The sequence below is a fragment of the Puma concolor genome, chromosome E4 (genome assembly GCF_028749965.1).
Source record: "Puma concolor isolate L17-30 chromosome E4, mPumCon1.1.hap2, whole genome shotgun sequence".
Taxonomy (NCBI): domain Eukaryota; kingdom Metazoa; phylum Chordata; class Mammalia; order Carnivora; family Felidae; genus Puma; species Puma concolor.
The window spans coordinates 22099658-22114514 of NC_141683.1; the positions used below are offsets into that span (position 1 = coordinate 22099658).

Below are 14857 nucleotides of genomic sequence, written 5' to 3' on the forward strand. Positions count from 1 at the left end.
TGTAAAATGGGGATAATAATACTATCTTCCTTATGGGGTGAGTCCTTAATGAGGTAGATATTAACTTGCAGTAAAATATTTACAGTATTTATGAGAGTGCCTAGCAAAAGGAGACAGCATTTGTAGGTCTAGGCTATGGCTAGTTCTCCAAGTCACACTTCATTTTCCTCCTTCTTTGTTGCTTCAATTCTCCACGCACAGAGTGGGGGAATAACATACGCTAACTGACCAAAAGTAGAAAAGAAGTGACTTTGATAGAAATAAAAGACGTTCTTGATATCATTTACCCTTTGATCCCACTCCATAATTTTTAAATTTGTTTTTTTTTAAGTTTATTTATATTGAGAGAGAGAGACAAAGAGAAAGGGAGAAAGAAAATCCCAAGCAGGCTCTGCACTCTCAGTGTGGAGCCCAACACAGGGCTTGAACTCACGAACTGTGAGATCATGACCTGAGCTGAAATCAAGAGTCAGATACTTAACCGACTGAGCCACCCAGGTGCCTCTCCATTAATTTTAGACCTAAGTACCTACATTTAGTTTTCAAAGGTTTATTGTTTAATTAAAAACTCTAATTACTCACTGGAAATCTAATAAATAATAACATTGAGTGTACAGTGATGAAAATTTAATTTGCTACAAAAACTTTTCTAATAAAATGATAGAGAGGTATTAGCTATAAGAAACTTCATAATGTTATGCTTTAATTTACTTCTCTGGCCCATTACTTACAGTTAGCATGAATAACCTAATACTGCCTTTGCAGTATTTGTGATTTGGAGTCTTTTATGGGAGGGTGGTGGTGGGGAAAAGGTGGTACCACAATCTGAATGATTGGAAGTAACAAAAAAATTTTCCATCTTCATTTCTCTACCCTACTTACCTTCCTCTCCTTCTGTTTCCACTTCCTTATGCCCACATCCAGGAAGAGCTGGGAACAATGGTGCAGTATCATTTAGTGTAAAAAAATACATTAATAAATGCTAAATTATTTATTTCTTCTTCTTTTCTCTCTCTCCGTATTTCCTCTACTAGTATCAGACTCAGGAGAGAGAGTCTCATGGACTTGAAAAAGTGTGAAGGCAACTGTAATGCTTTTTCTAAGAAAGACTTTAGAATGTGTATAGATATTTTATTATTTAAATTGGACATCAAATTTCCTCAGTATATTGCTTGTGTTTTGTTATTCCTAGCAACTTGGGTCTATAAAAAAACGATGTTCTAAATGCCATCAGGTATTCCATTTTCCTAAGAAAGTAGTTCAAGAAAGTTCAGACAAAAATTACATTGTTCTGTTTATTGCCTGAATCTAAAAATTCTTTGTATTTCCCACTTTGTTGATATATAGTGTGTGAACCCAGAATTTCTAGAAGATATAGGACACAGATATTATAAAGTTTTAAGGGTAACTATCTTACAGAAAAAATCTTGACCTGGTTCTAAAATCTGAAATTACAGTGTTTCAATATTATAGTTTACCTTGAAATACAAATCACTGAGCATTTTGGTCACAGTAAATAAGTAACTACGTTGGTCTCATGAACTCCTCCTCATGTCATGAGGTAGTAAGTGTGTCTATAGACACATGTGATGCTAGTAAGCTTCGTTTTGAGTAAGTTTATCTATATTGAACAAATTTTCAATATTTCAATAAGTTTCCTGGAAATCAACCCAAGGGTGGGGGGGGGGGAATAAAAATACAAATTAACTGTGTCATGTAATTGTATAGAATTCCCATGATCCTAGGGTCCCCTTTAGTATTTAAAAATGAAATTTGATCAGTGATATTAGAAGCATGCTTTGGGGTCATATATTTTTGTTTTTGCTTCACACACTTATACCATTATCCATTCCTTTCAAAGTTTCTCCTCAGCTAATGTTTATGTGTATCTGTTTGGGTGGACAAAACAATGTACGGCCTTTCCCACACTAGTGGATTAGCCCTAAGGGAATATCACTGGAGCTATTCCAGAGAAGTTAGGGTGGGGTGACCCTGATGTTCCTGGGATGGTCCAATTTGGGCACTGAAAGTCCCATGTCCTGGGAAACCTCTTGGTCTGGGAAAACTGGGATGGTTGGTTACTCTGAGATCTTCTTACCCTCCAACATCTCTACCACTAGCCTGTCACAGAGTCTGAAATGGATCCTTTAGACTGAGTGCTGTGTTTTCAGCAATCTCATGTTAAAATGCAAATATACCAAGATAACTGATTAATATTGGTTTTCATCATTTATTTTTTACCGAGTATATGTTTATCAGCCACATGGCTTCCACTTCAGAGAGTAGAGAGCTGAACCAGGCAGAAGAGTAATTATTCATAGTGGGGAGAAAAGGAAAAGAACAACCATTTGTTAAGGACCTACTGCATGTTGAGGAGTTTGGTGGGCTCTCAATGGAAACAGAAACAAGGCAATAGCCTCTAAAGTGGATGCGATATTGGGTTGGAGAATGGGAAAGATGAAGAGCGAATCCTCCAAAAGAAGAAAGTCATTACTTGCCTGAGTGAAGATACACCTGTGGTTGAACATAGATCTGCTCATGGGCTCTGCATCTTTCTGACAATATAACTGGCACACAAAGTTTTAACCTCCAACACTGAAATCCTCATCACTAAAAGTGGGATATGATACTTTCCTAATAAGATTCTGTGTTTTGTGAAAATTAAATGATACAAGGCGTGTAAAATACTTAGGGTAATGCCTACTACCTAAAAAAGCAGTATATAAATAGAAAGTGTTACTTCTGTTGCTCAGGGACACCCTGCTCAAAAAGCTGTGGCTTCTGAGTTGGTGACATTCATGGCCACTTTCAAGAGCGTATCATTCCTTTGTCTCTTTGACATCTAGGCTATTTGATGCCTTTGCTGGAAACTGCTGGATTTATTGTTCCATATGTGTGGTATGGGTATACAAACAGGAAAAAAAAAAAAAAACCCGCACAGCAAAAAGCAATTGGATTTGTTTATAAAGTCATAATCACAGGAGCATTGTTTCTCTTCTGTGCCTCATTCTGGGTCCTATTATATTAAATTTCTCTCAGGCATCAATTCATTGCCTTCAATTTTTATGGGTTTTAAGTCATATAGAAGGTGCTATATAAATGCAAAATAATAAACAAGGAGAACAATTTTGGGCATTTCCATGTGTACACTATCAAAAGTACTGCAAAAAAATTCTTCATTTTCCTCCACAAAGCTCTGCCTGAACATTATTTATGGTAGTAGCAAAATAGTCAACATGGAATGAGAATTCGTCCAGCTAAAACATCTGAGTTATTCTAGGTGAACCAATGGCCTAAACTGTCATTACATTTCATGAGAAGCATTCCAGTGATAGAGTCATACAAAATTGAAATTGTAATGAAATGTAACTTTCCATGTATTCATGGATTTAAAAGGAAAAAAAAGAATACCATTTCCTCCAATGGGTGTCAATTTAAAGTACAGTTTCCTATTTTTTTTATTTAGGTACCTACTAAAGAGAGTACAATATCTGTGACAATATGAGAACTTTCTTAATCTACTTTTATTCCCTAAATAAGTATAGATGTGAACACTTGAAATTCATCTTTAAAGTCTTGATATAAATGTAAAGAGCAGAAAATCACACATTGTCAAATATGTGAGGTATAGCAAAGCATAGTCAGTATGATCCCCTCATGTTACAAGTGAGAAATTTGCTTTGAGTCTGCATACACAGATGACACATCTAATTTTTTAATTTCAATTCTTTTTCCATTACATTTTTTTAAAGGAAAAATCTCAGCAAACTGTATTGTAATAGGTTCTAAGGAGAGAGGGGGGAATGGAGAAGTGCCTTCCAAAATGCTAAAAAGGTCCAATAGTTCTGATAATTTTAAAATGCTGGTAAAATATAGATATAATCAATATTATCAGGATGACCATAAAGAGGTTGAGCAAAGTAACTTTTGGAATAGATTCCAAACTGCCTAACAATGACCTTCTATTCAACCCTGGCAAAAATTCTAAGGAAATGATGTATTACATTATTTACCTGGTAAACTATGGGGATACTGATTTTTTTTTCCCCTAGAAAACAAAGCAGTAAAAGCAATGATTAATTAAGCCTCATTTATTTCTGTTTACTCACCTTAGTTAGTTTAGAGTTTCTCAAAATGAGGTCTCTAGACCACCAGCATCAAAATCAGTGTAGTGCTTGTTAAAAATGCAGGTTCCTGGGCCATTCTTCAAACCTAGTGGATTGTAGTATCTGAGGGATGGGGCTTGAGAATCAGCCTGTTAGTAACTTCCCTGGATGATTTTGAAGTGCAATAATACTTTAGAGCTATATCTAAGTATTACTCTTTTATGCTTGATTAATGGTTTGATAAAGTAAAAGACGATCTAATGCATTACTTAGGGTTAGTGCTATTTGAAAAGGTGGCTGTACTAAGTGTTCTTTGCAGGGGATTTTTGGTTCTATTGTTATATGGAATAAATATTTCATTTTATGTGGCAGCATCTGAAAAGCCTACCAAAGAAATTTCTTGGAACACAAAGGTTGAGTCTATAAAGTGTGGCACTGTTGAGGTAGTTCTTTTGCATAAATCACCGGGATTTGAATAATGGACATCATGTCTGCTAGAATTTTGTAGAATCAATAGGCTTACTCAGAGATGGAAAAATGATGCCATCAAGCAGGAATTGGCAAATTTATTCTGTAAAAGGCCAGATAAATATTTTAGACTTTATGGGTCATACTATCTCTGTTGCAACTACACAACTCCTTTGCTGTAGTATGAACACAGTTATAGATTTACATAAATGAATGAACATGACTATGTTCCAATAAAACTTTATTTACAAAAGTTTTATTCACTGTCTGCATTTGGCCTGTGGACCATACTGTGCTGATCCCTATCAGAGAACATTTAATGTGTAATTCAATCAATACTTATTTATTAAAATTTTTAAAAAATGTTTATATATTTTACAGAGAGAGAGACTGAGCATGAGCAGGGGAGGGGCAGAGAGAGAAGGAGATACAGAATCCAAAGCAGGCTCCAGGCTCTAGGCTCTGAGCTGTCAGCACAGAGCCTGATGTGGGGCTCAAACTCACGAACTGTGAGATCATGACCTGAGCCAAAGTTGGACACTCAACCGACTGAGCCACCCAGACACCCCTAATTCAATCAATATTTAAATTAAGAAAGCACAAAGCACAAATATTGAATAAATTTTGATAATCTGTATTTATATGAGAATGTTGATAAAATAGGTAAAATGAAAAATATGGATATGGCATTTCTTTTGCTTTCTGTCCTTATTTGTGATCCATTGTCCTTTTAATGGGTAATAAAACAATTTGATAGGTTCTAGATATAGCCACAGATTGACCTATCATCAAGAGGTGAAGTCTGTTTCCACAATTCTTTAAATTTGACCTGTGATTTGCTCTGTCCCATAGAATGCAGCAGAAGTGATATTTTTCCAGTTCTAACCCTAGGCCTTGAGAAGTCGTGAAGCTTCCATTCTCATTCTAGAAATGATGACGGAGAGTGAAAATCCATGTGGATGGGGCGCCCAGCTGCCTCTGCCTTCCCAGCCATCTCAGTTGAGGCCCACACCTGCGAGTGAACCCAGCTGAGAACACAGTAAACACAGCCCAAATTACCAAGTCACAGAACAGTGAGTTGAATCATTGTTCCTGTTTTAAGCTGCTACCTTTCAGTATGTTTTATTAAGCAGCAGTAGATAACAGATACAAATAGGAGCAAGATCATGAGCTGAGCGTGAAAGATGGAGGTTGTGTTTGAAGGTTAAAGAGAAGCCCGAAATGGAGAGGGTTTGAGATGGTGTATCTATGTATCCTGGGGAAATATAGTAGGGCTGCTGGAGAGCATGAGGACTTCATCTGAGGTGAGTGAACTCAAAGTAAGGTCTATTAGAATGGTTATGTGGTTTTTTTTTGTTTGTTTTTTGTTTTTGTTTTTGTTTTTTTTTGCAGTAATAGTCCAGCTGTGCTGGTTCAGGCAGCAAGTGGAGAGTTGGATTTAATTGTGTGTGTATGTGCGGTGTGTGTGATGTTTGAACAGGTGAGCATGATGAAAAGAGAGAGGAAGGTGAGATATGGGTTTATGCAAGGGGGTGATACCAATAATAAACTGGGTACAGAGGAAAATAGGATATAGTGACTGTGAGGCACCTTAAAAGAATCGCTGGATTATTGGACACTTTGGAGTGGTAGCAAAGAACTGTTGGAAGAGTTCTAGAGGTAATGAGCTGGAAGGATAGCAGCTGGTTTCCAGGGAGTATCTAGTTTAAATTAAAACTATGGGAGGTGGGGATGGTGGTTTTTCAATGAGCCAATTTGGTCCAGCTGAACCACCTTACCTTCTGGCGTGTTTGTATTTAGGGGGAGGGTGGGATCAAGGTAACAGTCATCTTGTTTTTATGCTCAAAAACAAGGTGCGTGCTTTGTAGCTCATGTACATTGTTGCCTGTTTGCTGGGTTATCTCATTGCTTTGGGCAGCAGCTAGACTGCCACCACAATACCCCCTGGATTCTCCTTCAGCTTCTCCATCCCTTGGGTCAGGTATGTGTCTCACTCCTTCATGGAGGGCCTCAGTATCTCCAGCAGCAAGGTGCCCAGCTTAAGGTTGGAAGTGGTGAGAGACTGAAATGGCTTCCCATCTGTCCTTGTGGGTTCTAATTTGTTTTCTCTCCATTTTTATATTCTTCCTTTTTAACTGCCTGCCCTGTGGACAGTTCTAGCATTGGACATGAAGATAACAGCCTTACTGAAGGTGAGTAACCAGCTCCCATTTCTGTTCTATTTGTTAAATTTTTAGTGGTTCTGTTTCTCTGGTTGATATAGACAGCTTACGGTTTCAGTTTTTGGTATTGCTAAGTTCTCAGGTATGAACACCTGAGTGGATGGGTAAGACAAAGTAGACAACAGGATCCTTGAAAGAGAGGTCCCGCAACTGAAATGAGCTTTGTGGATATTGAACTCTCTACGAATTAGGACCAAAATAGTATTGGAAAGAATGGTATGGAGCCCAGAAGCCAAAATCCTCGAGGACTGAGCAAGCCTCCCTGAGACTGTTTATAGCTGCTGTAAGGAGGTAAAATAGTTGGTGCCATCTGATGGCATAAATGCTCAAGGTGAGAGGGCAAGCACTATGTCACTGATGTAGACTACACACAACCCAGTGTTGGAGGAAACTTACAGTGAAAAAGGAAGAGTAAACATGTTGCCAAGTCCTGCCCCTCTTTTCTGTGAAGTCCCTTTCTCAGCAGATTTAGCCCTTCTCTGTTCAGGTTGTACTGAGACTTTAATTATTCGCCTGGAGGGGAATTTGGGATTTACTCCCAGGGTAAGGTGAATCTAGATAATAGAAAGTGAAGCAGGAGAAGTATTAGGTAATCTTGAGACCAGCTGAATCCAATGAGAGGTGTATGCGGGCATCTTGCTTCAAGAGGGTAGGGGACTATCTATCTTAACTTTCCAGTTCCCTGTTCGTTAGTCAAGCCCTCTGCACTGTCCTGTGTTTCCCAGTTCCTTACAGGTGCTAATCCTGAGAGCAGTCCCTAGGAAACCTGCATGCACATGTGTTTCTTAGAGAAACTGACTAATTATCCCCTTTTTGAGATACTCCCTTCTCTTTGCTGCTGGGATACCATTCTCTTAAGTCTTGGCCTGCCACACTAGCTGCTCTTAAAATTATTTTCAATTTTTTTTTTCCTGGTCTCTCTGGCTTTTAAACATTAGATCTTTTTTTTCCCCCTGCACTTACGTGAAGTGATCTCATCCTGACTCACAGTTTTAAATACTTTTATTTATATATATATATATATATACACACACACACACACACACACACACACACATACATACATACATACACACGGGACTGAAAGAACTTGGATTGCTATGTCAAGGCTAGGAGTCCACTTTGGAGGTTAACCATCATGAATTTAAAATGAGACCAGTTGGCAAGATTATGTATTTTTTTCCCCTAGCCATATGATCAGTTGTCTGATCATACATAGGCATTCATTCACTTATGTATTCATTCAATAAGTACTTGTCTAGTTTCTTCTTTGTGTCAGGCATTTATCTAGGAAGAAACAACCGAGACCAAAATAGGTTAAAACCCCTGGCTTTGTGTAATTTATTTCTGGCACACAAGTTCCAGTCCTCAAAAGTCCTTATTGACTAGTGGGTGATACACTAAAATTCCTTGAGTCTTAGTTTTTGAAACTGTTGATTGGAGAGAATAATCATCATCTTCCAGGTGTGCTGGGAAGATTAAATAAGATAAGAAAGTGCTTAGAATCTTGTTCTACACATAGTAGTTCAACAAGTGTTGATCCCTTTTAAGCAATACCTTGGCTCATACCTTGTTACAGTTTTAGAAAGATTTAGTTGCCTCTTACAACTCTGAATTGGGATTTCAAATGTCCTTAACCCATGATATTTATTTCACCGTAATAATAAAAAAGATGAGTTCATTCTATCAGTAAATATTTAATGAGCCCTTACTTTGTGCTGGGCACACAGTAACAGTGCAATTTTTTATTCTCCATTTCTTGCTGCAGGTGGATTGACTAGTAAAGATGCGTTCTACCCTAGAGCATGTTAAAAGAACACCATTCTCGACATTTGATGATTCTTTTTCCTGTAACTGCCCTTGAATAGCCAGTTATGTTGAAAGAGGTTTCTTTTCCTGAACTCTCTGGAATTTACACAATCTGTACTTCAAATCTTAGCGTATCCTAATCTTCTCCCATCCAGAGCCTAAGATCTTAAAATTAGTATCACTCTCTTTTGAGGTAAAATTTAAAATAACATACAGGTTCACTGTGGTTTCAAATTTCTGGGGTTATTTTCAACTAGTTTTTTGTAATACTAGTTGGTAAACAAACCTAAACTGCTTTTGGGTTAATCCCTTCTCTCCTTTTATTTTTGCTTTTACTTCCTCCTCCTCCTTGCTGCTTTTTGGGGATTTTCCATAGGTCCTTCTCTGTTGTTTTGCATTCCATCCGTTCCTGCCTCCCCAGTGCTGTTTTTCCCTCTTTCCACAAATCTGCTTTTCTACTAAATTTGTTTCCCAATCCCATCTGTTTTCCAGTCAGCTTTCTGTCTTCGACTCTGGGTATCCAGCTCATTCTTGCTCATGTTCTTTACCTGCCCCATGGCCTACTCTCCTTTTCTTTTCTCTGGTCACCCTTCCTCTCTGTCCCTCTTTCAATTACTGCTTTTAATTAGGGCTACTGTATTGCAGAGGGATAGGAAAGTATGAAACATGGACACGAAGGAGCCTTGGCTTTTTAAGCTTTAAAGCTTTACTCTTTTATTTATCTTTGTCCTTTGGATCTGAAGAGTCTGCTTCTACTTCTAGTTTCCATGGGTGTGAATATCCACCTTCTGCTCCCGTTGCTCTGTGGAAAGGATCTGAGCTAAAGTCTCCAAAGACTTCTTTATTGCCAGAGGTAAAGGTCATTCCTCCTGAAGATCATGCCACATTTTCAATAGTTCTTCTAGCATCCTCTTAATCTCTGTGCTGTCCTCTTTTTTACCTTGTTTCTTCCTACCTTGACTCAAACTGTAATTTGAATACTGACAACACCCTTGAGCTATAGGTCAGGATTTCCATATTTATTAACATTTCTGTTTGAAACAGTATGATTTCCTTTTGGTTTAGACCTAATTGCTTCTATAGGTTACTCTTTAGGCTTTGTGTTAATTAGTGAGTACATAATGCATGTGGCTGAAATCTCTAGGACATTTTGCTGGTTTTTGTTTTTGTTTTTTTGGTGACTTTTATGTTGAGTTTGTAACTTATCTCACAGCAAAATGCATGGCAGTGTTAGCTTTAAGGACAGGGCTGGGGCCAGTGTGTAAGCAGAGAAGGAACTGAACTAATGATTCTCTATTGCTTTTTCTTTTCTAATAATCTGGATCCACTCTTTTTTTTTTCTCCAGGAGATGAGAAAAGAAGGAAAAGGAAAAAAGAAATAGAAAGATGGATAGGCAGGCGGCTGTAGGAGTTTTTCAATTGTTCAGATGAAGGGGGTAAATAGATTATAAATAGCTAGTCCACATTTTCCTTCCCAATGTGCTACCTCAGTCCCTTAAAAGGATTCTTTTAGTGCTGACCCCTTCTAAGGGCATGTTGGCCCAGAAACCACCACCTTTCATGGAAAAAACATGGTCTCTACAAGTGAGATTAGGGACCAAAATTTAGAGTTTACTAGCTACATAGATAAAAAATAGACTTTAAAATGTCTAATTGCCTAATCATTTGCTGTTAGATAATTGGAAACAGATACTATAGCTCCAAGGTGGTCCTGTATCTTCCTTATAAAAGTCAGATGAGACCTGCATCATAGGAGTACCTAGAAAGCAGGTGTATGATCCAGATGAGAAGGGGCTGTGTAGAGATTTTTGTCAGCAAAGTATAAATTTATGACAGCTGATGGGAGATTGTTGATTCTTAAGTAGATTCGAACTGCAGAATTTAAATACTGATAGTTTTGACTACTCAACAATAGAAACCAACATTTAACCAAAGCAATGAAGCAGGGAAGAGGTTAAAAAAAATCATTAGCTTTCGTTTGGTCCTGGGTTGGCAAACTTCTTTCCAGTGGGGTAAGCCAGATAGTAAATATTTAAGGCTTTGCAGATCATGTGGTTTCTGTCACAACTACTTAAACAATATGCACATTTGTAGAGTTCTTAGAACATTGTAAATTTCAGATTTTATTATGAGTATTCTGGTGGCAGCTAATACAGGCAAGTTACTCGGTTTAAAAATGAAAAGCCTTCCTAGGGCATTTCTTTTTTTTTTTTATTTATTTTTTTATTTATTTATTTTTGGGACAGAGAGAGACAGAGCATGAACGGGGGAGGGGCAGAGAGAGAGGGAGACACAGAATCGGAAACAGGCTCCAGGCTCTGAGCCATCTGCCCAGAGCCCGACGCGGGGCTCGAACTCAGGGACCGCGAGATCGTGACCTGGCTGAAGTCGGACGCTTAACCGACTGCGCCACCCAGGCGCCCCCCCTAGGGCATTTCTTTACACATACATTTTTAAAATATGTTGGAAGCTACCTAAATGAATGGGCTGCTTTCTTCAAATTTGGGATTTCCTTGGTAGAGCCATATGGAATAGAATGTGCTCCAAAGAACTTTCTGAATAAATGATTCCTTTTCCTATACCTATCAGAATGTTCCTCTGTAATTGGCTATGTTACTTCAGTATTGAAGGCCAAATAAGGAGATTGTACTGTTTCATTTTCATACGAACAATATGGATCATGGTTTTTCATGGTGTCCAGCTGTTCCGGGGGGCATTTTCTGGTGACTTTTAAAAAGTATACTTGAGTGTTTAACTCCCATGCTTAAAAAATTTTAGGAATAACCTAAAAATGTGATTCACAGATCATGACCCTTAGAATTCTAATCAGGGGCGCCTCGGTGGCTCAGTTGGTTAAATGTCTGATTTCAGCTCAGGTCATGATCTCATGGTTCCACTGCTTGAGCCCCATGTCAGGCTCTATGCTGACAGCTCAGAGCCTGTAACCTACTTCAGATTCTGTGTCTCCCTCTCTCCCTCTCTCCCTCTCCTCTCCCTCTCCTCTCCCTCTCCTCTCCCTCTCCTCTCCCTCTCCTCTCCCTCTCCTCTCCCTCTCCTCTCCCTCTCCTCTCCCTCTCCTCTCCCTCTCCTCTCCCTCTCCTCTCCCTCTCTCCCTCTCTCCCTCTCTCCCTCTCTCCCTCTCTCCCTCTCTCCCTCTCTCCCTCTCTCCCTCTCTCCCTCTCTCCCTCTCTCCCTCTCTCCCTCTCTCCCTCTCTCCCTCTCTCCCTCTCTCCCTCTCTCCCTCCCTGCTCCACCCTCATTTCTGTCTCTCACTGTCTAAAAAAAATAAACAGTAAAAAATTAAAGAATTGTAATCAAATTTATTTACCATATGTAGAGTCATTGGTTAAATAGGGAAAATAAGATTTTTAATCTAAATGAATTTGTCACGGACTCTGCTTTCTAGTGCAGAACGATGCGCAGGACTATAAGGGCTACTGTTCTATATGCTAACTAAGATGCAAATTAAAAAAAAAAAAACCATGATTTCTCTTAAAATAAGTGCTACTGTTGGCTAAGGGGAAGGAAACAAATTCAAAATTTTCTAGGACCTACTCAAAAGGTATTATTTTAAAGATTCTATCTGTGTCTACCTATCTAAATTCTTACTACTGTGTCATATTATACTGGAAAGAAAGTTAAAATGTGTAGTAAAGTTTAACATGGTGCTAATTCCATTTTTCATGTGCTGTTTTCCCCCCAGGGAAAGTCTACCATTTTATGATGAGTCTTCAAAGACATCCAAACACAGGTACAGTAAAATCACTTCTTACCCCTCCAGCCCCCAGCTAGCCACTACTCCCTCTTCCAACCTGGACTGAGGTCTGGGAATTGGGGCTGATCAGTGTTACAGTGATATCTATTTTACTGAATACTTTCAGTTCTTGAGCGTTGGCTATTTGTGTTTGCTTTTGTGCATGGGTATAAATGAAGGGGCAGTGAGGGTTGACCTAAGGGAAGGTATGAAGTACTTGGTGTGGCCTCAACTCTCTTTTTAGTTGCTTCCTTCAACTGTTCCTGGAGTGTTCGTCTACCCTCTCCCCTCCCCCACAAAGTCTTGAATTGAAGGACTAATTCTCCTTACCATTGGAGAATGGTAAGGTTTCAAGCTGCTGTTGGAGCAAATTCTGGAAGGGTGTCCTTTCTTAGGCTCTAAATAAATGTGGTCACTTGAGTTGATGTTAATATTGTTTATCAACATGACAGGCAGGAACGTGGTCTTGTCTTCAGAGTGGCGTGAAAAGCCCAACCTGTTTTAAGAGTATAGATTTATTAGCTCTTTGACTTTTTTGAGTTGTAATATAGTTTTTTGATCATTAGAATTTGTGATATATTCTCATTCAACATACCTCAATGATCACAGGTGAATTATAATAATTACACACAACCTCCTTGATTTAGACTTAGTCTCCTAAATAGAAAAAGTTAGGTCTCAATTGATTCAAATGAGGAAATGGTAATAATGAGTTTTAGAAAACCATAATGAAGCATCTGCAAAACACTTAGTACAAATAATGGGCTAAATAATAATGTATCTTAACAGTGCTAGGTATAAATTATAAAAAGATTTGGCCAAAAAAAAAAAACCCCACAATGTTTTATAGTTTTGTTATCTTAATGGAAACCACTTATAGCAAATGACTACAATTTGCATTTTGGTCCCAATGCTATAAAGTGACTTATCAAGAAGTAAGAATGCATTATTTCTCTTAAATTCAGTTTCTGTATTTGTGTTGTAAGCAGCCCACAAACTTTCAAGCAACAAACGTGCAAGTTGAAGAGAAATCATTTTTTTTTTTCCTGTAGAAAATCTAAATAATGAACTCTCAAAAATGCAGATATGCCTGCACTCACAAACTTTGCTCCTTTCCCTATGCAGTTTCTCTTCTTCATGGGGCCTAATGATGAAAACTGAAAGAGAACCAGATCTTTTTTAGAATATTAAATGCCAAGGCACATCAACAAATATTAAATAATAAATGCCTAAATGATATTGTACTAGACAGCATTCCATGAGGGAAAAATGATAGGTCAAGCATAGTGCTTGTCCTAAAATAGGTACAGAAGTAAATAACAATACAAGTTAATATAACTTCTAGCTAAAGGCAACAGAGAAGAAATGTCCTTGGGCAATTATAATTTATAATTAATACCCAGTTGAAATCTACAGATAATTTCTTACCAGAATTAAGTCTTGTGGATGGGTTATTCAGATTTGAATTTCTAGATGTGAGAACCTTATATCCTTGCATTATGTGGAGATACCAGAAGACGAGGTTCGTATTTTTCTGTAAAACAGGCTTCTCTGTTCTGCTGTGTGGCTGAATGACGCTTCTTTTGTCTTGGTAGATGCAGGACATTGGCTTTATTCCTTTAAGACTTCTCATGTTATTTATTTGATGTCAAGGTATTGCAGGAATGCCCACCCTACCCCCAGCATTTTATTGCCACTGTGAGCCCCTTGGGCAGGATCAGCACTATTTCCCCAGGGTGCTGTTGTCTTCTGCGGATGCTGGCCTGTGCCCCGCCTGCCATCCCTGGAGGGGCAGCAGGGACCCTCATAGAGGCAGACAGGCCTCCCAGGGGTCAGAGATGGGCAGTTGGCAGCCCGTCCCATCCCCAGAGGGCCCGCAATGAAGTGGGACCAGGTAGCAGAGGGAGGGCAGGGCTGCATCGTAGTGAGCCCGCAGTGGTCTTGGACGTGCGCGAGCACGTCAATGCTGCGGCTGCGCAGGGTGAGCGTCAGCCACGTGACCGGAATGCAGTCATAGCCCTAGCTCAGCATCCCCGACCAGGAAGGCCCAGAGGTGGAACATGCGCAGAGGGATGCTCACCAGGTACTGGTAGAAGACCTCAGAGGCCATGAGCACCCCAGTCATGCCACGCATTCGCTGCCGCCTTGGAGCCTGGGCTTGGGAGGTGTCTGATGTGCTTAGTAGCGCTAGTGTGCACGGGGACAGTGCATTTCTGCCAGATGCAGGTGATAGGCTGGGAGTCCCACCGTTCCTGCGGCTGGAACTCCTTGTTGATAGTCTGAGCTCAGCCTTGGCCTTCTGGAAGGCGTAGAGAAGAGTCACGGTGAGCCAGATGAGGCGGTCGGGGATTGCCAGCTTCAGGAGACGCTCTGTGATGGGTGAGTAGTCCATATTCTTGAAGGGCTTCATGGAGGGGGAAATGGGCTTTTGTGTCTATTGGGTGGAAGCAGGGCCTGATTTGTCTTCGGAAGAGGATACCTGGCTTGCCCCTGGTCCA

The 14857-nt window shown here is 39.4% G+C and overlaps 1 long non-coding RNA gene across 8 annotated transcripts in view; it reads left to right on the forward strand.

Moving 5' to 3' along the window:
* The first annotated feature begins 349 nt into the window (after positions 1–349).
* Positions 350–14857, forward strand: part of LOC147572493 (uncharacterized) — a 378670-nt gene continuing 364162 nt past the window's right edge. For 7 of the 8 annotated variants that reach the window (XR_015246105.1, XR_015246107.1, XR_015246109.1 and 4 more), the window contains exons 1-2: positions 350–5878; positions 6729–6766. This is a non-coding gene — a long non-coding RNA (uncharacterized LOC147572493). Of the gene's footprint in view, positions 5879–6728; positions 6767–12314; positions 12357–14857 lie in introns of all 8 variants that reach the window. The other variant, XR_015246110.1, reaches the window with a different exon arrangement.